We start from the raw sequence: 24,320 nt of genomic DNA on the forward strand, positions 1-24,320 counted from the left end.
AAATTAATTTTAGAACTAGTAATTCTTTGTTCTTCATGTTAATTTCGCCCTTATAAATAATTTTAAAAATAATAGCACTCTTTGATTCGTTTAAATCGAAAAGAAAATCAGGTAACTTAAATATATTTAAATTAAGTGGTAGAGATGTTAAAATAACAATATAACTGTGTCTTTTTACCGCACACATAATATCTTATAATACATTTGTTTCATTTACTTTATCGAATTAAATTTCTAATTTTTAATATTTCATGTAAACTCATGTAATCTTATGTAATATGTCGATTTATGAGCCCTAAATCAAAATTAAAAGTATGCCTTCCCTATTTCATTCTGCAACTAAAGAAAATGAATTAGTAACTTGTAGATGTCAAAAAATAGAGTTGCATATGATTATAATTTTAAAAAATTATTAAGCGGAGTTTTTAGAAGTAGAAATTAGTAAGTAGTTAATATAGTACTTGATGAGGTATTGTGATATGTCAAAAAATAGAGTTGCATATGATTAAACTACTTATGCTTTATTAAGTGTAGACCATATTTAAAATACTTATATCAACAACACTACTTTGAGAATCGTATTATTTATGATCGTTCATTGAGAATTGAAAAAGTTTCATGTCAAGTGTAGGGACAATATATTTAGTCCATGAAAACATGATTTGTTTATTTGTTTTTGTGAATGAAAATTTAGTCAATTTTAATCTGCATAATTTAGTTTCATAGATTAACAAGTATCACATAGATTCAATACAACATATCCAATCATATTCAAAAATTTCATAGATTTGCACAAATTCGATGAAACAATGGAGAACAATAGTTCTTTTCTTCTTGAGATTTTCAGAAATTAATAAAGCCAAGAAAATATTTAATGTGAAGGATTTGAGGCATATATTATATTAATCTACAATTTGAAGTGTATATATATATAGCTGACAGTGTGTATCCTTCGATGCATGTTAAAAATGTGAGTGTCTAATTTTAGGGTGTTATTTATTTCATTTTAAAGTAGTTTAAGGATTTATAAAAACCCCATAAAGTATAAGTGTTAGTTGAAAATTCAATCATAGCTCGAAAAGACAACTATTTTCTCCTCCAAAATAAATACAAAGAAAAAGTAATTAATGAATTCGAGAACTCCCAAAAAACAAAAATAAAGGAAAATTAATAGTACGTGGATCCATATTTATCAACTACTCAATATTTTCTCTCTTTTATTTTTATTCACTTTCAATAGAATATAAAAGGAATGTAAAAAGAATATAAAAAATCAATCGAATCGAATCGATTTATGCTATTTTTTTGAATAAAATTGTGAATTTTTATTTAAGTGTATAACCGTCCCAAATAATCGGATAATCTTTTTAATTTATGAAAAAAAACCGAAAAATTTCCAAACCGAACAACCTTACATGTAAATATATTTTATGTATTAACAATATGTTAAATTTAATATATAAATATATTTTTATAACATTTTTCAAATATAAATATAACTTAGGTCCTAGGCCTCTGGTGACTAGACGACCTTGAGTCTTTGCTCTTTAATTAGCCTTTACTTGATTAAGTTTAAAATTAAAAGATACTATAATAGATACTTTATCAAACAATACAACAAAACCTATCCAAACACTCTTATTAAATATTTAAGATCAAACAATACAGCAACAAAGTTTTACATTCTTGTCTTTTTGGTGAAAAATTAAAGTGCTTCTTCAAAAACATAGTTGTGAAAGAAATATATTAATAGTAGTATATTTTAAGGTGATATTTTAAAAGTAAAAAAACTCGAAAATTAATCGAACCGTACTAATACCAAAGAGAAACCGATATTATAGATGATTTTAAAAAATCTAATTTTGGTTATATATTATAAAATACCCGAAAAATTAAAATAGTATAATTTTTAAAAAATAATCGACCGAACCGTACCATTGACATCCCTAGAATTTACCACATACCACATTTATGTTAACTATTTCATTATCTTCTTTAATAGGTAATGAATTAACACTATTAAGATTCTACTCGTTTTAATTATTTTGATCTACTCATGGCTTATGCAAATCATTTTTACAAGTATGAGTTGATTATGCAAAAATTCACTTAAATGTTTTAAAGCGTTGCCTTCTTTTTGAGGGAGTTTGGATGAACTTCTCAAGTCTCCTAGTTCTGTCTTGGAGAAAAATCGTGTAATGGTCAGAGTTTTTGAGTTATGACATTCTTGAAAGGAAGGAAAATAAAGTAAAGGATCAAAAACACATTTAAATTAAGTATTTTTTTTGTGTTTCATACTTAAATTATTGTCAACTATTTATCAAAACATACCTCATCTATATATCAATTGTTTCCAAAACATACATGAACGTTGGTGATATTTGATGTAGAAAAAGAAAACAATTTATAGCTGAGGTATGTTTTGACAAATAGTGTTGATAATAGTTCAGATATAAAATTCAAAAATCGAAAATACTTGAGGTGTGTTTTTTTTAACATTAACTCAGATAAATAATGTCAACTCTTGAACCCTAATGCGAGAATCAAAGTCATATTTTGAAACGAGACTTTGCATGTCATGACTCAATATAACAATAATAACCACTTATATCTCAGTCTAGATCGTGATCACTCACTTATACTATATATATATGAAATATTACCTTTTCTTTTTGAATTATATCTATGAATATCATTAACCCTTATAAATCATGAGTTTTAATTTAAAGATTTTTGTCTTGATAAAAATGGAAAATGGCTAGTTATAATTAAAAGATACAAAAATATAGTAGCCACATATCTATCTCTTTATTCCAACATATATGAAGCCACTTAAACTATCAAAAAAAGAAGAAGTAAAGACTAAAGAGAAATGATTCAAATAAAAGTACAAGAAAATGGGAATTAAAATAATATCACACGTTTCCTAATAAAAATTACCTAAATAGTCGTATAGCATCCACGTTTCATTAGAAAGAATTTATTGTTAGGGGTTCATCAGAAAATATTATCATTTATATGTGGTTAAAATTAATTTTATGTATATATAGTAGATGTCGAATTTTCTTCGATTAATTCATGTGTTTACTTTTTCAGATTTTGAACCTACTTATTAAAAATTCAAGCTCCGTTATTGATCTCCAGTATAGGAAGGCACCAAAATTATCAAAAGACGAGAATAAGATAGAGAGGATGTTAAAGGAGCTCAAGGACAAAGATGAACATTGACTGTATTAATGATCGTAACCATCATTTCTAGGATGATAAACTTTTGAAGATGAAGTGCATATGAGACATAAGTGAATCCTACATCAGAATGAGATAGAAAAGTGAAGAACTTTAATTTACATATAAGACATAGTTTATATACGTTGTATGTATAAGACATAGGTGAATCTTGGATTAAAACGGTACACACACTTATACAAGCAAATTGACAAATCTAATGATGTCGTATCTTAGTTTTATTGGCAAATCAAATCTTACAACATTGATCTTAGTATTTTACATATCTCCATAACTCTTTGAAGAAGCTAAGTTTCAATTTTTGTTTTTATTATATATTGTTAAATAACTAGACATGAACATTAAGGATTTAAGATGTATTGGTAAATAAATTAATCCAAATACCACTTCAATTTAATAATGGAGTGGAGATATTCATGGTTCAGTTTGAATTAGTTTTAAAAAAAAAGAAAATTAGATCAATTAAGTCGATTTTTAAATGTTAGAATCAAAACAAAAGATTTAGGTTAGTTCTTGATCGCTTTGATTTTTTTTTAAAATTATTTTTTGATTGATTTAGTTTCTTTGTCATTTTTAAAATATATAATTATATAGTTACAAACATGGAATAAGGCACAAGTACCCCCTAGACTATGACCGAAATTTCAGAAACATACCTTAACTAAACTAAGGTCCTAGTATAAAAAAGTTAATAAGTTCACGATTTTTTATTTTTTTTGTGTGTGTACATTTGGAAATTAAAAAGTTCCATTTCATGAGAGAACTTTTTTTTCCATCAATATGATTGCGGATGTTTAAAATTTAACAACAACCGTTCTGTTTTAGAGCTACAAATCAAAACGATCATATTTTACATACACGAAAAACTATTTCAATTAAATAGTATATATCAAGAACCATAACACTTCAAACCTCCTAGGACCATTTTGATCATTTTCTCATGTGAAATACATTATATTAAGAGAAACTTTTGCATATAGTTTGCTAATTACGATTCGTAGCTACATGTTAGAGGGATGAGAGTGACAAGTGAGACTGGGAGAGGGAGGAGAGAGGGCAGAGAGTGGGAGAGAGGTGAATTGTATATGTATATCGGTTAGATAATTGTATACTATACATATGTATTTGTATATTCTGTCAAGATAGATTGGGAGATGGAGGAGAGAGGCGAGTGAGATTGGGAGAGGGAGGAGAGAGGACAATAATTTGTATAATTCGCAGGTACGTTTGTATAATTCATGTATTTTTGTATAATTGAGTAATATAAAATCTGAAATTATATAAATATAATAAAACTCAAAATAACGAATTGATACAAACATAAACATATGAACTTCAAACAATTATACAAAATATAGTACTCCTTCTGTCCCAATTTATATGACTTACTTTACTTTTTAGTCAATCCCAAAAAGAATGACACATTTCTATATAAAGTAACAATTTAACTATAAAATGTATATTTTACCCTTAATGAAATGATTTACAGCCACACAAATTTCTATCATTCATTGTGAACCACAAGTTTTAAAAGTCTTCCTTTCTTTCTTAAACTCCATGCCGAGTCAAACTACCTCACATAAAATGGGACGGAGGGAGTATACAAATTACACTATATAAATTATATTATACAAAATCCGAAAACTACACGTTTATACAAACTTTCAAAAGTTATACACAAAAAAATTAAATGCATATGATGACAAACTGAAAAACCAAAGAAAATCATTGTCATATACAAATACAAATCAAACAAAGAATTGTTAGTTGTGAATTATATAAATGTGACGAATTATACATATACAAACGTGACTAATTATACAAACTCGAAGTTAGTCCACATAATTAATGGTTAATGTTAGTCCCGAGTGACAATTATAACAAACTATAACTATGATGAATAAATAAGTAGCATAAGTTTACTTGACCGCGTAATTTTTCATTATATTAATTGGAACACCCTACTTTTTATTATTGGTCAAAGATTATTTAATTAACACAAGACAAAAAATGTATATGCTATTTGATAATAATTGCACTTGAACTAAGTAAAAAATAGTATCTTTGAAACTTTTCCTTTTTTAATTTTGAGTCAAAAAAATTGAAGTAGAGAGTGTAGGGACTACACAGTCTTCTTTCTCTTTTTGTCCATTTTAGATATCGACAAGATTCATCTGCCAACACTCTCATCACTACAATTTCACTCTTTTCTCACAGAAACTGACACACCCACAAGCCTGAAATCATATGGAGGATGAAAGAATCGACAAGAGAAATTTACAGGTAAAATTTCACTTTTTGAGGTTGAGAATCTTGCAGAATCAGTGACAATGGAGTAGGATTTGAGTATAAACACTGATTAGTTGTTAATTACGCTTCTTTAATCTGTTTTGTGATCTAGGTTCTTTTTCTTTTTTCATCTCTTTATACAAGCTCCGACCTTTTTGCTTTTGGTGACTCGAACACACGAATTCAGGGTGGGAGGTGGAGGGTGTTTATCATCCGACCAACCCCTTTTGTGATCTGGGTTGAAAGCAAAAAGTTTTTTTTTTCTTTTCGTATGTGGGGTTTTCATTTGCAAAATTGATCATCGAACACTCTCTTCACTACAATTTCAGTCTTTTTTCAGAGAAACTGTCATACCCACAGGCCTAAAATCACATGTTAAGGGAAGAAGGAGTAGGACCCTTTAATTTGGAGTATGAAAGAATCGACAAGAGAAATCTACAGGTAAAATTGACTGTGTCAGCTTGTTAATTTTGTAGGATCAGTAACAATGGGGTAAGAGTATAAACCTTGATGCGCTATGTACGGATTAGTTGTTAATCTTGATTCTTTACTCGCTTTGTGATCTGAGATTTTTTTTTTTTTTAGCTCCATCCTTTTTGCTCTCTTGGTGATTCAAAGTTTCGAACCGACAATCTTAGGGTTGGAAGTGGAGGGTGTTACATCCGACCAACCCCTTTTGTGATCTGGATTGAAAGCAAAAAGTTTTTTTTATTTTTAAATTTTTTTCCCCAATGTGAGTTTGAATTTTCAAGGCAAAATTGAAATTGTGAGTGACAGTGGAGTAAAAGGTACAAACCTTGATGCGTTATGTACTGCTTAATTGTTAATTTGGTTCTTTACTGGTTTTGTGATCTGGGTTTTTTTTTCAACCCTTCCCTAAGGGATGGCACCTTTTTTGCTACTTGATGACTCGAACCCATAGTCTCTTAGTTAGAGGTGGAGGGTGCTTATCATCCAAGCAAAAGTTTCGTCTTTTTTTTTCTTTTCTTTCCCAATGTGAGTTTTGTTCTTTTTTTAAGTCAAAATTGACATTATGAGCTTGATAATCTTGAAGAGTGAGTGACAATGGAGTAGGGTACAGACACTGATGCTTAGGTACTGCTTAGTTATTAATTTAGTTCCTTAATGCTTTGTGATCTGGGTTGAACCTTGAAAGCAACTTTTTTCACTGTCTTTCTTTCCCCAATAGGGGTTTTAGTTTTCAAGGCAAACATGTCATTGTGAGCTTGAGAATCTTACTGATTCAGTGATAATGGAGTAGGGCACAAACATACTGTTTAGTTATTACTTTGGTTCTTTATCCGCTTTGTGATCTGGGTTGAAAGCAAAAGTTTTCACTTCTTCTCTTTCCTCAATGTGTGTTCAGATTAGTTGTTAATTCTTGATTCTTTACTCACTTTGTGATCTGGGATTTTTTTTTTGCTTCATCCTTTTTGCTCTCTTGGTGATTCGAAGTTCCGAACCAACAATCTTAGGGTTGGAAGCGGAGGGTGGTTATCATTCGATCAAACCCGTTTTGTGATCTGGGTTGAAAGCAAAAAGTTTTTCTTTTTCCTTTTATCTTATGTGAGTTTGAATTTTCAAGGGAAAATTGACATTGTGAGTGACAATGAAGTAAAGAGTACAAACCCTGATGCGTTATGTACTGCTTAATTGTTAATTTGGTTCTTTACTGGTTTTGTGATCGTCTTTTTTTTTCTTTTCTTTCCCAATGTGAGTTTTATTCCTTTTTTAAGTCAAAATTGACATTATGAGCTTGTTAATTTTGAAGAGTGAGTGACAATGGAGTAGGGTACAAACACTGATGCTTATGTACTTCTTAGTTGTTAATTTACTTCCTTAATGCTTTGTGATCTGGGTTGAAAGCAAATTTTTTTTCTGTCTTTCTTTCCCCAAGAGGGGTTTTAGTTTTCAAGGAAAAATTGTCATTGTGAGCTTGAGAATCTTACGGAGTTGGTGATAATGGAGTAGGTTACAAATGTACTGTTTAGTTGTTAATTTGGTTCTTTATTCGCTTTGTGATCTGGGTTGAAAGCAATTTTTTTCACTTTTTCTCTTTCCCAATGTGTGTTTTGATTTTCAAGGCAAAAAAAGGTAGAGAGAATAGTACATTGATATATCGTTTTCATCACAATTAGGCTTTTCCTACTTTAGTTATTGTTAGTTTTGTTTGTTTTTTTCTACTTGCATTATCCTCCTTTTGTTTGAAAAAGAAATCAACTTTTGATCCATTGAATCTGCACATAGTTATACGGAGCTATCACTTTCCATGTAAACCCCATTTTTCATTTTAGGAAATTAAGCCTTTTTTTTCCTTCCGTTTTGTTTGTTTTGTTTTAGCTGTCCCCCAGAAAGCGGAGGTCTATGCTACTGGGAGCAGAAAAGAAGAGGAAACAAGAAGGAAGGGATGATGTGGTAGATGATCAAGAGCTTCAATCTGCCACTGTGTCCTTGAGATCCCATTTGCGTGAGATCCATGACTCTGGTATAGTATTGCATTGACGCTTTAAATTACGCAATGAGATTTTGTACTTGGGGGGTACCTTCATTAAATGCTTACCTTGCTTACACACTATGTTAGTTTGAATGCAAGTACTTGTGTTTTGCTTGCTAGGTTGTAATTTGGAGAATTGCAAAGATGTAAATAAGTGTTGGTCCTGAGAATTCGACTTCCTTAGCAGTTGATTTGTCAATGTATTGAGATGATTAATGACATGAGAATCAAAGATCAATCTTTGGTTAGTACAACAATTAGGTCTCAAGATGACAGTAGCTTGGACTGTGATGGTGGAATCGATAGTCTTGGTACTGTATCTTCTCTCTTTGAATTTCAAAAGGCTGAGCGGGCAGCACAAAAGGTGTCCCTAGCTCATTTCTCAAAACCTACCCTTTCCCAAATGGGATGATGCGCAAAAATGGATAGCAAGCCCAACATCTAACAGGCCGAAGACTGGGCAGTGCAGTCAAGTTGTTGCATCTCGCAAGACTAGTCATTCTGGATATGGTTATCGGCAACAATCTACAAAAGTTGTAGTTGAGGTTCCTGATAAAAAATTGGTTGCTTATGAGGTGCCTGTTGACACAAAACAGATAGACTCAGACCAACCAAAGGACAGCGGAGTTCAGAAGTTTGTGAGTTGGGAGGCTGAGCCACACCCAATCGCTGAATCATTTGTTAAGCCAATGCTCATGATTGAAAAATCCATCGGACAATCAGCAAGTAAGACTAATTTTTATGCGCCATACCCTATCATCTTACACCTTGCACTGTAGCTTTAATCCCTTTACATGTGACTGGAAAATATTTCTGTCTATTCATGATATAAATTGAGTCCAAGAATGAGAAATAGTAGTATTGCTAATTTCAGTGTACTTTCTATAAAGATATTGTCATCATTTCTAGTTTGCATTCTATTGTGTGAAGCACGTTCTATTTAGAGGTTGCACAATTATATTCAATAGTCGTCTCATGTGGGATACTGGGTATGTTGTTGTTGTCTCATTTGGCATTCAATTTTTATTGCTTGGCTTCCTCCATGCTCTCAAGAGACATTTATGTTCACTTAACGGGATGGTGCACATAATATTGTTCAAAGCAAATTTGCTTCAACAACATTCCTTTTTAGCCGAGGGTCTATTGGTAACAACCTCTCCCATAAAGGTAGGGGTAGGGTCTGGTTACATCCTACCCTCCCCAGGCCCCACTTTTGGGGTTACACTAGATATTTTGTTATTTATCAAAACAAATATAGATACTTGAAGTATTCATAAAAAGAGTATTATTACTTCAAGCATTAATGTTCTAGAATAGCTAAAATCTTATTGAAAATGTAAAAGCCTATGATTTAGATTCTACATTCAATGGTTGACAACAAGGTGGTACACAGAAGATTTAGCTGGTCTCACGGCTGAATATTTCTAGAAGTGCTAGTACACTTCCTTATAGCTGCATAGTTGTGCTTTTTATTATTATAGTCTTCACATTAGGCTGACACAAAAATTACATTAAAAAATTAAGGTGGGTTATGAGGATTTAATGCAGTAAGGGTAAATATGACCTTTTTTATAGTATAAGGGCAAATATATTTTCTCTTTTCTTCAAACTTTAGGACCATATATGCCTTTTTTTTTCTTAATAAAAAGAGAGGCAAATATGGTCTTAAAGTTGGAAGAAAAGGGCAAATATATTGAGTACATGAAGATTTAACGTCGTATGGGTAAATATGACCCTTTTTGAGGATACAAGGGTAAATATGACCCTAAAGTTGGATGAGAAGGACAAATTTGTTGAAAAAGTAACGAAGGGAAAATTTGACTTATTTGTGAGAGTACAAGGGAAAATATGACTCTTTTTCGTTACTAATACCTATATAACTCTAGTCAACTACAAAATGACCCCTAAGTTCTACAACTTGATATACTTATTGCACTCTATGAGTACAATATGACAAAAATGTTATCTTTTTCATGATTTCTTGAATAAAAAATTGAGGCTGCTATCGTAGTTATATACAAGATGTAGTCACTACATGGATGGTGATGTTCTTCTATCTCATAGCTAGTCCTTCCTTTCTCTCTTTTATTCTTTCATTATGTCAAAACATCAAAACTACAATAAACACTACTAGGTTAATCTTTCTACTCCTGGTCCAAACATTCTAGGAATATTAAAAACTACAATTAATACTACTTTTATTACCATAAATTCTATCATAATAGATTTGCCGTTTGCGTCCTTTCAATATCAATAAAAAGAACAGTCATACAATCTTATCTCCGACAAAAGCGAACAACTTCTTCTCTACCCACTCAATCAACCATGAATTCAAACCAAACAAATTTTACCACAATTCCCTTAATACCAATGGATGGATTGGTTGCAACCCCCATTTGCATGACGCCGCCAATACCTAACACAAACCCATCATCTTAGCTCAAAATGGGTCTCCACTGACACTCTCTAACACTACATGTCTTGATGGAGAATCAAGAAATAATGCTAGTGATACAAAATCTTTCCTTTCTAGCTCAAATTTTTTTGGAAGGGATGAGGAGAGCCATGGAGACTTACAACAGCCATCTATGGATGTTGACAATCTTTCAGCCACCAATAAACTACCAGCTCCCGGGGACTTATTGTTCTTTAACATTCCAACAAGGGAGACACCACTGTGCACTCTCATGTACCAAACCCATCCAATTGTAGTGACAACCCCTCTATCAGGCTATGTGAACATCCAAGACATAGACCCTTTGCACCATTACTACCAAATGCACGGACTAGCGCAGGGAACCATAGTTGGGAAAAAACCCAACTCCCTGCTCTAGTACCTGTATTTGCCAGTAATGGTATAAGGGTCTATGTCTTGGATGTTCAGGTAGCCTGGTAGGGGAGTTGTCACTTCTATTGGATGAGTTTAGTGCATGAGAGTGTACAATGGTCTCCCTTGATGGAATGTTAAAGAAAAGTAACCCGGGAGTTGGTAATTCATTGGTGGCTAAAGGGTTGTCGACATCCATAGATGACTGTTGTAAGTCTCCATGGCTCTACTCATCCCTTTCGAAACAATCTGAGCTAGGAAGGAAGAATTTGTATCACTAGCATCATTTCTTGATTCTCAATTAAGACATGCACTTTGAGAGAGTGGCCTTGGAGACCCATTTCGACCCTGGGTTTGTTTTGGGTATTAGCGACGTCATGTAGATGGGGGTTGCGCCCACAACCAATCCGTCCACTGGTATTATAGGAGTTGGTGGTAAGGTTTGTATGGCTTGGATCCATGATTGACTGAGTGATAGAGAGGAGGTTTTTCGCTTTTGTCAAAAATGAGATTGTATGGATTTTCTGGTCATTGATATTTAAAGGAGGTAAATCTATTGTGATTGAATTTATGGGAATAGAAATAGTATTTCTTGTAACTCCTAATATTCCTAGGATGTTGGAATTAGGAGTAAAAGGATTAACTGCCAAAACTCAAAAATTAAAAGGTGAAATCTCTATTTAAGAATGACATTTTTTATAGTATAAGGGCAAAAATGGTCCTAAAGTTGGAAGAAAAGGGAAAATATATTTACATGAATATTTAACGTCGTATGGGTAAATATGACCCTTTTTGAAAATACAAGAGCAAATATTACCCTAAAGTTGGATGAAAAGGACAAATTTGTTGAAAAAGTAACGAAGGAAAAATTGACTTATTTATGAGAGTACAAGGGCAAATATGACCCTTTTTCGTTACTAATACATGTATAACTCTAGTCAACTACCAAACGACCCCTAAGTTCTACAACTTGATATACTTGTTGCACTCTATGAATACAATATGACAAAAATGTTATCTTTTTCATGATTTTTTTAATAAAAAACTGAGGCTGCTATCGTAGTTATATACAAAATGTAGTCATTACATGGATGGTGATGTTCTTCTGTCTGATTGTTGGTCCTTCCTTTCTCTCTCTTATTCTTTCATTTTGTCAAAACTACAATAAACACTACTAGGTTAATCTTTCTACTCCTAGTTCAAACATTTTAGGAATATTAAAAACTACAATTTATACTACTTTTATTCCCATAAATTCTATCATAATAGATTTGGGTCCTTTAAATATCAATAAAAAGAGCACTCATACAATCTTATCTCCGACAAAAGCGAACAACTTCTTCTCTACCCACTCAATCAACCATGAATTCAAACCAAACAAATTTTACCACAATTCCTTTAATACAAATGGACGGATTGGTTGCAGGTGCAACCCCCATCTACATGACGCTTCCAATACCTAACACAAACCCATCATCTTGGGTCAAAATGAGTCTCCAAGGACACTCTCTAACACTGCATGTCTTGATGGAGAATCAAGAAATAATGCTAGTTATACAAAAGCTTTCCTTTCTAGCTCAAATTATTTCGGTAGGGATGAGGAGAGCCATGGAGACTTACAACAACCATCTATGGATGTCGACAACCCTTCAGCCACCAATAAACTACCAACTCCTAGGGTTATTGTTCTTTAACATTCCAACAAGGGAGACACCACTGTGCACTCTCATGCACCAAACCCATCCAATTGCAGTGACAGTCCCTCTACCAGGCTACCTGAACATCCAAGACATAGACCCTTTTCACTATTACTAGCAAATGCACGGACTAGCGCAGGGAGCCGTAGTTGGGAAAAAACCCAGCTCCTTACGCTAGTCCCTGTATTTGCCAGTAATGGTATAAGGGTCTATGTCTTGGATGTTCAGGTAGCTTGGTAGGGGAGTTGTCACTACTATTGGATGAGTTTAGTGCATGAGAATGTACAATGGTCTCCCTTGATGGAATGTTAAAGAAAAGTAACCCGGGAGTTTGTAATTCATTGGTGGCTAAAGGGTTGTCGACATCCATAGATGACTGTTGTAAGTCTCCATGGCACTACTCATCACTTTCGAAACAATCTAAGCTATGAAGGAAGAATTTGTATCACTAGCATATTTCTTGATTTTCTATTAAGACATGCACTGTGAGAGAGTGGCCTTGGAGACCCATTTCGACCAAAGATGATGGGTTTGTTTTGGGTATTGGCGGTGTCATATAGATGGGGCAACAACAAATCCGTCCACTGTTATTATGGGAGTTGGTGGTAAAGTTTGTATGGCTTGGATCCATGATTTACTGAGTGATAGAGATGAGGTTTTTTGCTTTTGTCAAAAATGTGATTGAATGGATCTTCTGGTCATTGATATTTAAAGGAGGCAAATCTATTGTGATTGAATTTATGGGAATAGAAATAGTATTTCTTGTAACTCTTAATATTCCTAGGATGTTGGAACTACTAGGAGTAGGAGAATTAATTGCCATAACTCAAAAATTAAAAGGTGAAATCTCTATTTAAGAATGACAAATATGACCTTTTTTATAGTTTAAGGGCAAATATGGTCCTAAAGTTGGAAGAACAGGGCAAATATATTGAGTACATGAAGATTTAACGTCGTAGGGGTAAATATGACCCTTTTTGAGAATACAGGGGAAAATATGACTCTAAAGTTGGATGAAAAGGACAGATTTGTTGAAAAAGTAACGAAGCGAAAATTTGACTTATTTGTGAGAGTACGAGGGAAAATATGACCCTTTTTCGTTACTAATACATGTATAACTCTAGTCAACTACCAAACGACCCCTAAGTTCTACAACTTGATATACTTGTTGCACTCTATGAATACAATATGACAAAAATGTTGTATCTTTTTCATGATATTTTTAAACAAAAATTGAGGCTGCTATCATAGTTATATACAAGATGTAGTCACTATATGGATGGTGATGTTCTTCTATCTGATAGTTGGTCCTTCCTTTCTCTCTTTTATTCTTTCATTATGTCAAAACATCAAACTACAATAAGCACTTTTAGGTTAATCCTTTTATTCCTAGTTTGAACATTCTAGGAATATTAAAAACTACTATTAATACTACTTTTATTACCATAAATTCTATCATAATAGATTTGTGTCCTTTAAATATCAATAAAAAGAACACTCATACAATCTTATCTCCGACAAAAGCAAACAACTTCTTCTCTATCCACTCAATCAACCATGAATTCAAACCAAACAAATTTTACCACAATTCCCTTAATATCAATGAACGGATTGGTTGCAGGTGCAACCCCCATTTGCATGACACCGTCAATACCTAACACAAACCCATCATCTTGGGTCAAAATGGGTCTCCAAGGACACTCTCTAACACTGCATGTCTTGATGGAGAACCAAGAAATAATGCTAGCTTAGATTATTTCAGAAGGGATGAGGAGAGCCGCAGAGAGTTACAACAGTCATCTATGGATGTCGATAACCCTTCAACCACCAATAAACTTCCAGCTCTCGGGGTTATTGTTCTTTAACATTCCAATAAGGGAGACACCACTGTGCACTCCCATGCACCAAACCTATCTAATTGCAGTGACAACCCCTCTACCAGGCTACTTGAACATCCAAGACATAGAACTTTGCACCATTACTAGCAAATGCACGGACTAGCGCAGGGAACCATAGTTGGGAAAAAACCCAGCTCCCGCTCCCTGCTCTAGTACCTGTATTTGCCAATAATGGTATAAGGGTCTATTTCTTGGATGTTCAAGTTGCCTGATAGGGGAGTTGTCACTTCTATTGAATGAGTTTAGTGCATGAGAGTGTACAATGGTCTCCCTTGATGGAATGTTAAAGAACAGTAACTTGGGAGTTGGTAATTCATTGGTGGCTAAAGGGTTGTCGACATCCATAGATGACTGTTGTAAGTCTCCATGGCTCTACTCATCCCTTTCGAAACAATTTGAGCTAGGAAGGAAGAATTTGTATCATTAGCATCATTTCTTGATTCTCCATCAAGACATGCACTGTGAGAGAGTGGCCTTGGAGACCCAATATGATGGGTTTGTTTTGGGTATTGGCGATGTCATGTAGATGGGGGTTGCACCCACAACCAATCCGTCCACTGGTATTATGGGAGTTGGTGGTAAGGTTTGTATGGCTTGGATCCATGATTGACTGAGTGATAGAGAGGAGGTTTTTCGCTTTTGTCAAAAATGAGATTGTATGGATCTTCTGGTCATTGACATTTAAAGGAGGCAAATCTATTGTGATTGAATTTATGGGAATAGAAATAGTATTTCTTGTAGCTCTTAATATTCCTAGGATGTTGGAACTACGAGTAGAAGGATTAACTGCCAGAACTCAAAAATTAAAAGGTGAAATCTCTATTTAAGAATGACAAATAAATGTAGAACATGGGAAGGGAAGAAATGAACATAATAAGTCAGCTCCATAGTGTCGTCCTATGGACACACTTCTTTCAATATGTCAGAACATGAAAACTACAATAAATACTACTAGTTCAGGCCGTTAATCCTTCTACTTATAGTTCCAACATTCCAGGAATATTAAATACTATTTCTATCACAATAGATTTACTTTTTTTCAAATATCAATGATCAGAAGACCCATACAATCTCATCTTTGACAATAGCAAACAACCTCTTCTCTACCCACTCAATCAACCATGAATCCAAACTTTACCACCAATTCCTTTGATACCAGTGGACGAATTGGTTGTGGGTGCCATCCCCATCTACATGAGCCGCCAGTACTTAACACGAACCCTTCATCTTTGGTCAAAATGGTTTTTCAAGGCCACTTTCAAATGCTGCATGTCTTGGAGGAAAAATCAAGAAATGATGCTAGTGATACGTTGACATTGTGAGGGACAAATGGAGTAAAGGGCACAAATCCTGATGCGCTTTGTACTGCTTAATTGTTTATTTGGTTCTTTACTGGTTTTGTGATCTGGGTTTTTTTTTACCCCTCCCTAAGAGGTTGCACCTTTTTTGCTACTTGATGACTCAAACCCTCATTCTTTGAGTTGGAGGTGGAAGGTGCTTATCATCCGAGCAAAAGTTTGTTCTGTTTTTTTTTTCTCTCCCAATGTGAGTTTTATTTTTTTAGGCAATATTGACATTATGAGTGACAATGGAGTAGGGTACAAACACTGATACTGATGTACTGCTTAGTTGTTAATTTAGTTCCTTAATGCTTTGTGATCTGGGTTGAAAGGAAATTTTTTTGCTGTCTTTCTTTCCCCAATAGGTGTTTTAATTTTCAAGGCAATATTGTCATTGTGAGCTTGAGAATCTTACAGATTCAGTGATAATGGTAGGGTACAAATGTACTGTCTAGTTGTTAATTTGGTTCTTTTTTCGCTTTGTGATCTGGGTTGAAAGCACTTTTTTTCACTTTTTCTCTTTCCCAAATGTGTGTTTTGATTTTCAAGGAAAAAAAAGGTAGAGAGAATGACACATTGCTATATCGTTTTCATCACAATTGCGCTTTTCCTACTTTAGTTATTGTTGGTTTTGTTTGTTTTTTTCTACTTCTTGCATTATTCTCCTTTTGTTTGAAAAAGAGATCAACTTTTGATCCATTGAATCTGCACATAGTTATACAGAGCTATCACTTTATATGTAAACCCCATTTCTCATTTTAGGAAATTAAGCTTTTTTTTTTTCCCTTCCTTTTTGTTTGTTTTGTTATAGCTATCTCCTAGAAAGCGGAGGTCTATGCTACTGGGAGCAGGAAAGAAGAGGAAACAAGAAGGAACGGATGATATAGTAGAAGATCAAGAGCTTGAATCTGCTACTGTGTCCTTGAGATCCCATTTGCCTGAGATCCATGACTCCGGTATAGTAATGCATTGACGTTTTGTATGTTACGCAATGAGATTTGTACTTAGGGGGTACCTTTATTTCTTTCTTTAATGCTTACCTTGTTTACACACTATGTTAGTTTGAATGCAAGTACTTGTTTTTTGCTTGCCAGGTTGTAAGTTGGAGAATTGCATAGATATAAATGTTGTTATTGTTGTTCCTGAGAGTTCGACTTCTGTAGTAGTTGATTCGTCAAAGTCCTTGGAGATGATTAATGACATGAGAATCAAAAATCAATCTTTGGTTAGTACCAGAAATAGGTCTCAAGATGACAGTAGTTTGGACTGTGATGGTGGAATCAATAGTCTTGGTACTGTATCTCCTCTCTTTGAATTTCAAAACGCTGAGCATGCTGCACAGATAGTGCCCCTAGCTCATTTCTCAAAACCTGCCCCTTCCAAATGGGATGATGTGCAAAAATGGACAGCAAGCCCAACATTTAACAGGCTGAAGACTGGGCAGAGCAGTCAAGTTGTTGGATCTCGCAAGATTAGTCATTCTGGATATGGCTGTCGGCAACAATCTATAAAAGTTGTAGTTGAGGTTCCTGATCAAAAATTGGTTCCTTATGAGGAGCCTGTTGACACATAACAGATAGACTCGCCAACCAAAGGGCAGCTGAGTTCAGAAGTTCGTTAGTTGGGAGGCTGAGCCACACTCAATTAATCATACATTAGGCCAATGCTCATGATTGGAAAATTCATCGGACAATCAGCAAGTAAGACTAATTTTTTATGCACCATACCCTATCAACCAACACCTTGCACAGTAGCTTTGATCCCTTTAATGTGACAAGAAAAGATTTCTGTCTACTCTCGATATAAATTGAGTCCAAGAATGAGAAATAGTAGTATTGCTAATTTCAGTGTACTTTTTATAAAGATATTGTTATCATTTCTAGTTTGCATTCTATTTTGTGAAGCACCTTCTATTTAGAGATTGCACAATTATACTCAATAGTTGTCTCATTTGGCATACTGGGTATGTTGTTGTTGTTGTCTCATTTGGCATTCAATTTTTAATGCTTGGCTTCCTCCATGCACTTGAGAGACATTTTCTTCACCTAATGGGATGGTGCACAGAATATTGTTTAGTCTAATAATTGTTGAGAATATCAAAGCAAATATGCGTCAATAACATTCCTTTTGAGCCGAGGGTCTATCGGAAACAACCTCTCTACCCCACAATGGTAGGGGTAGGGTCTGTGTACACCCTACCCTCCCTAGACCCCACTTGCGGGATTACACTGGGTATGCTGTTGTTTACCAAAACAAATATAGATACGTGGAGTACTGATTAAAAAAGTATTGGTACTTGAAGCATTCAAATGTTCTAGAATAGCTGAAATCTTGTTGAAAATGTAAAAGCCTGTGATTTAAATTCTACATTCAATGGTTGACAGCAAGATGGTACACATAGAAGATTTAGCTGGCCTCACGGCTGTACATTTCTAGAAGTGCTATTACACCTCCTTATAGCTGCATAGTTGTGCTTTTTATTATTATAGTCTTCACATTAGGCTGACACACACATATTTTCTAAGTTCTTTACATTAGGCCTATATATTTCTTCTTTAAACTCTATCTCCCTTTTCTCAAAGTTCACTTCTCTTCTTGACTCCGCATTGCATGATTAAACATATGTACCAATGTATTCAAATAGGAATTATAAAAGGAAGTATCTTTTAAGGAAAGTAGATAATATTGGGTGGCCGAAAAAGAGTAAGACAAAAAAGAGTTACCTTTATCAAAAAAAAAAGAGTAAGACAAAATCTATTGGGGAGGCAGAGTATGCTATCATTTAGTAAACGTCTTTGCAGTTTGCACTAGATCCTTAATGTTACTAAAAAGTCTGAAGTTGCATGGAGTCTTCATACTCTCAGTAATTGGAAAATGTATGTTACTTTTGAACTTTTTGGGTTCTGACTTTTATCGTCATGAGAATGGAAACTGCTCATTTTCAAATTGATCTTCAATTTATATTTCCTAAGTTGAGCCATCTCACTGACAGATGGGGAAATATGTTTTTTCTCCTTACTCTTGACTCACTTGAACTTCCTTTGGCACTTACAATAACTATTTGAGCCTGCTAGACAACAACGTATCAGCAAATAAGTGAGTAAAAGTATCATGATTTTACATGATTGTACTATATTTAGTTGGTGTCTTCTTGTGCTTTTTATTATTATTGTCTTCACATTAGGCTGACACATATTTATTTTCTAAGTTCTTTACATTAGGCTGATATATTTCTTCTTTAAACTCTATCTCTCTTTTCTCAAAGTTTACTTCTCTTCTTATCTCTGCATTGCATGATTAAGCATATGTACCAATGTATTCAAGGAGGAATTATAAAAGGAAGTATCTTTTAAGGAAAGTACATAATATTGGGTGGCCGTAAACAGCAAGACAAAATCTATTGGGGAATAAGAGTATGCTATCATTTAGTAAACGTCTTTGAAGTTTGCACTAGATCCTTAATGTTACTAAAAAAGTCTGAAGTTGCATGGAGTTTTCATACTCTCAGTAATTGGAAAATGTATGTAACTTCTGGACTTTTTGGGTCCTGACTTTTATCATCATGAGAATGGAAACTGCTCATTTTCAAATTGATCTTCAATATATATTTCCTAAGTTAAGACATCTCACTGACAGATGGGGAAATATGTTTTTTCTCCTTACTCTCGACTCACTTGAACTTCCTTTGGCACTTAATAACCATTTGAGCCTGCTAGACAACATAGTATTAGCAAATAAGTGAGTAAAATTATCATGATTTTCTTACGTGATTGTACTATCTTTAGTTGGTGTCTTTTTTCAAGCATGCTTCAATAACTTTTCTTTTGAGTTGAGGGTCTATTGAAATAGTCTTCCTACTCCACAAAAGTAGGGGTTAGGTCTACTTACATCTGCTAGTACAAAAAAAGAAATCACCTTGAGCACCTTATAAGTTAAAGATATACTAGTAGTTATATACAAGATGTAGTCACTACATGGATGGTGGTGTTCTTCTATCTGATAGTCCGTCCTTTCTCTCTTTTATTCTTTCATTATGTCAAAAATTCAAAACTACAATAAACGCTACCAGGTTAATCCTTCTACTCCTAGTCCCAACATTCTAGGAATATTAAAACTACAATTAATACTACTTTTATTACCATAAATTCTATCACAATAGATTTGTGTCCATAAAATATCAATTAAAAGAACACTCATACAATCTCATCACTGACAAAACCGAACAACCTCTTCTCTACCAACTCAATCAACCATGAATTCAAACCAAACAAATTTTACCACAATTCCCTTAATACTAGTGGACGGATTGGTTGCGGGTGCAGCCCCCATTTGCACGATGCCGCCAATACCTAACACAAACCCGTCATCTTGGGTCAAAATGGGTCTCCAAGGCCACTCTTTAACACTGCATGTCTTGATGGAGAATCAAGAATTGATGCTAGTGATACAAAATCTTTCCTAGCTTAGATTGTTTTGGAGGGGGATAAGGAGAGCCATGGAGATTTACAACAATCATCTATGGCTGTTGACAACCATTTAGCCACCAACTCCCTGGGTTATCATTCTTTCACATTCCATCATGGGAGACACCACTGTACACTCTCATGCACCAAACCCGTCCAATAGAAGTGACTCCCCCCACCCCACTAAGCTACCCAAACATCTAAAACATAGATCAGACCATTATTGGCAAATGCAAGCGCAAGCACATGGAACTAGGGTTTTTTCCCAACTACAGGATAAGCGTGATCAATTGAAAGCACATGAACTTAGAGGCAAAACAATGTAACCTCCTCAATTCAGGTACACGTCCCTGTAAAACTAGTTCCTATACGACCAGTGAATACGAACCGTCGTAATGAAATTAGTTTTACAGGGGTGTACCTAAGGTAATGTGGCTATGTTGTTTTGCATCTGAGCTCATGTGCTCTCTCTATTAATCCCACATGTCCCATAGTTGGGTAAAAAACCTCGGTTCTCTATGCTAGTCACTGTATTTACTACTGATAGTACAATGGGTCAATGTCTCGGATGTTCGGATAGCCTGGTGGGGGGTTGTCATTGCTATTGGATGAGTTTGGTGCATGGGAGTGTACAATGGTGTCTCCCATGGTGGAATGTGAAAAAATAGTAACCTTAGGAGTTGGTGGTTGAAGGGTTGTCGACATCCATAGATGGCTGTTGTAAGTCTCCATGGCTCTCCTCATCCCCTTCGTAACAATCTGAGCTAGGAAGGATTTTTTATCACTAGCATCATTTCTTGATTCTCTATCAAGACATGCAGTGTTAGAGAGTGGCCTTGGAGACCCATTTCGACCCAAGATGATGGGTTTGTGTTGGGTATTGACGGCGTCACGTAGATGGAGGTTGCACGCTCAACCAATCTGTCCAATGGTATTAAGGGAATTGGTGGTCAAATTCGTTTGGTTTGGATCCATGATTGATTGAGTGGGTAGAGAAGAGGTTGTTCGCTTTTTGTCAGTATCTTCTGATCATTGATATTTAAATGAGGCAAATCTATTGCGATACAATTTATGAGAATAGAATATTATTTATTGTAGCTCTTAATATTCCGAGGATGTTAGAACAAGGAGTAGAAGGATTAACTGCCAAAACTCAAAAATTAGAAGTTGAAATCTCTATTTAAGAATGACAACTAAATGTAGAACTTGGGAAGGAAAGAAAATGAATAGAATAAGTCAGCTCAATAGTTTCTTTATGTGGACACACTTCTATATTTGCTCAAAACAAAGAGGGTAGATCTATTACATAACCTTATTCTTGATAGTTGGTCCTTTTTTTCTTTCAATATGTCAGAACATCAAAACTACAATAAATACTACTAGTTCAGACAGTTAATCCTTCTACCCTTAGTTCCAACATTCTAGGAATATTAAAAACTACAATAAATACTACCTTTATCACAATTGATTTGCCTCCTTTAAATATCAATGAGCAGAAGACCCATATGATCTCATCTTTGACAAAAGCAAACAACCTCTTCTTTACCCACTCAATCAACTATGAATCCAAACCAAACAAACTTTACCACCGATTCTCTTATTACAAGTGGGTTGATTGGTTGTAGGTATAACCCCATCTACATGACAACGCTAGTAAGTAGTACTAAACACGAACCTTTCATCTTGGGTCTCCAAGGTCACTCTCTAACACTGCATGTCTTGATGGAAAATTAAGAAATGATGCTAGTGATACAAAATCCTTTTTTCAAAGATCAAATTGTGTCAAACGAAATAAGGAGAGCCATGGAGACTTACAACAACCATCTATGAATGTCAACAACTCTTCAACCACCAATGAACTACCAATTCCTGGGTTATCGTTTTTTCACATTCCAACATGGGAGACACCAATGTACATTCCCATGAACCAAACCTATCTAATGATAACGACATCCCCCCATTAGTCTACTCGAACATCCAAGACATAGACCTTTGTACCGTCAATGGCAAATGCAGGGATAAGCATAGAGAACTATGGTTTTTTCCCAACTATGGGACAAGTAGGATCAATGGAGAACACATGAGCTTAGAGGCAAAACAATGTAACTTCTTCATCTCAGGTACACCCCTTTGTAAAACTAGTTTCTTTAGGGGGAAAAAGGACGAATTTACCCTCGAACTTTGATAAATGGTACATCTATGCCCTCCGTTATACTTTGGGTCCATCTCAGCCCCTGCCGTCCAATTATCGGTACACACAGCCCCTCTCACTAACGACCCCCTCATCCTGTACACGTGTCTTAATCCTAATCAACTACCCGTTTGACCATTTTTTTTAACCCATAAACTAACAACCCACCCCATAAACCCATACCCACCCGATTCCCTCTAAAATATCCTAAGTCAATTAAAAGACCCAAATATCCACACCATTGTTTTTAACCCATAAACTAACGCCTGATATTTATTGAACATTTTAATAGATTTGGTGGACAAATAAGAATGACTTTCTTGTCATATTTATTTTTGTAGACCATTACTTTTATCTCCTTTGACACTTTGTTTTTCTAGTTTGCTCCAAAAGAATCACTTTGGGAATAATTTCCGAATCAAATTCAAGATTATGTATGTATTTCGTGGGTTTGATTTTATGTACAACTTTATTGGTATGATACTGTGTGATTTTTGGCTGCTTAGGTCCACTTTTAATATAGTATAGATAGTTTTTTTTCCATTATTAACTAATATAATCATACTTGAAGTGCTAGCTTTGTAAAGAAAGAAAATAACTCCGAGCATGTATCTCATTTTGTTACATGACAAAAAAGTAATCTTGCATTACAAATTTATATCGTATTTGAATCTACTTCCTAACTGGATTATTGTTCAACTTTGCAAGTTCAGAAGATGCCAAATAATTTACTCCATTTTAGGAAGTCTATTTTAATTTACATGAGACACGTGGAACACGTGTCTAGAAACTAGTATTTACTATAAGCATGGAACTTAAGCTTTATGGTGCCTTTACGTTGTGCTTGATTCATGATCGTCCACAGTAAATTGTTGAAATATGATGAGCTTTTGGATGCAAGAAGATAAACGATTGTATATTTTTGCAGTAAATCTGAGCCGTCATGATTCGTCTATTTCTATACACAGTGCAACTGTTATTCCCCCACCATTGACTGCAAGGTCAGTCTCGATGAGAGATATGGGCACGGAAATGACTCCAATTGCAAGTCAGGAACCTTCCAGGACAGGGACACCTGTGAGAGCAACAACACCTCTTCTTTTTATCCTTCAAATGATAATTTGGATGCTTGCACAAATGAATTGTCTGACCAGGAATTACAGATGAAAACTCGACGAGAAATCATGGCACTTGGAACTTAACTTGGTGAAATGAATATAACTGCCTGGGCTAGCAAAGATGGGGAGGATAGAAATGCATCCAGCTTGCTGAAAACTGATAAGCAAGACCAACTAAATACCACTGTCACTGAGACACGTGCAGCTGCTTGGGAGGATGCAGAGAAAGCGAAGTACTTAGCCAGGTAATTTCCGGGATATTAGAGATCTTATTTTAGTTCTTGAGCCTTTTGGTTGAGGTTTAGAATATAGCTACAAGTCAAGCTAGGTTATTCATGGGACCTCCTTGGATCCCCATTAATGACATTGATCCTGTTATATATTTTAAAAAAAAGATTTGCTAGCTTATTCAACTTTGTAGTTATCCCTAAGATGCTCGTCAACCTCTGCTGCACTTTATTCTTCATGGTGATGGGTGCTCCTTATGTATGCTCTAGAGCATAATCTGATGAAAGCTTATCTATCCAAAGAGAAAAAAGCAAGAACCAACAATTAGTTGATCAATGCTGATTCTCAATGGAAGCTTATGTGGGTTTTCTATTTAAATTGTCAATTTGCTACATAGTGTATGACTTGCTGGTTATCGTTCTCAAGGTTTAAACGAGAAGAAATCAAGATACAAGTGTGGGAAAATCATCAACAAGCAAAGATAGAAGCTGAGATGAGGAAAATTGAGTACTACTTATGAATCATAAAG

At 34.6% G+C, this 24,320-nt stretch overlaps 1 protein-coding gene and 1 pseudogene across 1 annotated transcript in view; both read left to right on the forward strand.

The window, feature by feature from the left end:
- Positions 1-5,498: 5,498 nt before the first annotated feature.
- The window catches only part of LOC125838351 (uncharacterized), a 37,608-nt gene continuing 18,786 nt past the window's right edge, over positions 5,499-24,320 (forward strand). Inside the window, exon 1 of the mRNA XM_049517429.1 lies at positions 5,499-5,529. The gene's annotated coding sequence lies outside the window, so the exon portion shown is untranslated. The remainder of the gene's footprint in view (positions 5,530-24,320) is intronic.
- LOC125835554 (uncharacterized) lies at positions 5,908-24,311 on the forward strand (annotated as a pseudogene).

The sequence above is a fragment of the Solanum verrucosum genome, unplaced genomic scaffold (assembly GCF_900185275.1).
Source record: "Solanum verrucosum unplaced genomic scaffold, falcon-dt-bn FXZP01000284.1, whole genome shotgun sequence".
NCBI lineage: Eukaryota > Viridiplantae > Streptophyta > Magnoliopsida > Solanales > Solanaceae > Solanum > Solanum verrucosum.